Here is a 771-nt window from a genome sequence, read left to right on the forward strand (position 1 = left end):
AGCTTCTTCGTCAGAAGATGCTTCTTTAGTACTGTTGGATGCAGCTTGCAATCCATTCAGACTCTGAGAAATCATATTGACTTGCTGAGTAAATATTTTGTTCTGAGCCAATATAGCATTCAGAGTATCAATTTCAAAAACTCTCTTTTTCTGAGGCGTCCCATTGTTCACAGGATTCCTCTCAAAGGTGTACATAAACTGGTTATTTACAATCATTTCATTGAGTTCCTGAGCTTCTGCAGGGGTTTTCACGTGAAGAGATCCTCATGCAGAATGGTCCAATGACATTTTTGACAACTCAGACAGACCATCATAGAATATACATATGATGCTCCATTCTGGAAGCATGTCAGTAGGACACCTTTTGATCAGTTGCTTATATCTTTCCCAAGCTTCATAGAGGGATTCTCCTTCCTTCTGTCTGAAGGTTTGGATTTCTACTCTGAGCTTGCTCATCTTTTGAGATGGAAAGAATTTGGCCAGGAAAGACTGACCAGGTTTTCCCAAGAGTTCAGGCTTTCCTTAGGTTGTGAATCCAACCATGTTCTAGCTCTGTCTCTTACAGCAAAAGGGAAAAGCGTAAGCCTGTAGACCTCGGGATCAACTCCATTGGTCTTGACAGTGTCACAGATTTGCAAGAATTCAGCTAAGAACTGATGAGGATCTTCCAATGGAAGTCCATGAAACTTGCAATTCTGTTGCATTAGAGAAACTAATTGAGGCTTAAGCTCAAAGTTGTTTGCTCCAATGGCAGGAATTGAGATGTTTCTT

The 771-nt window shown here is 40.7% G+C and overlaps 1 non-coding gene across 1 annotated transcript; it reads left to right on the forward strand.

The window, feature by feature from the left end:
• The first annotated feature begins 346 nt into the window (after window positions 1-346).
• LOC112780660 (small nucleolar RNA R71) lies at window positions 347-450 on the forward strand. The gene has a single exon (XR_003191481.1). It is a non-coding gene; the product is annotated as a small nucleolar RNA R71 (small nucleolar RNA).
• The last annotated feature ends 321 nt before the right edge of the window (window positions 451-771 follow it).

This window comes from Arachis hypogaea, chromosome 19, assembly GCF_003086295.3.
Source record: "Arachis hypogaea cultivar Tifrunner chromosome 19, arahy.Tifrunner.gnm2.J5K5, whole genome shotgun sequence".
In the NCBI taxonomy this organism is placed as follows: domain Eukaryota; kingdom Viridiplantae; phylum Streptophyta; class Magnoliopsida; order Fabales; family Fabaceae; genus Arachis; species Arachis hypogaea.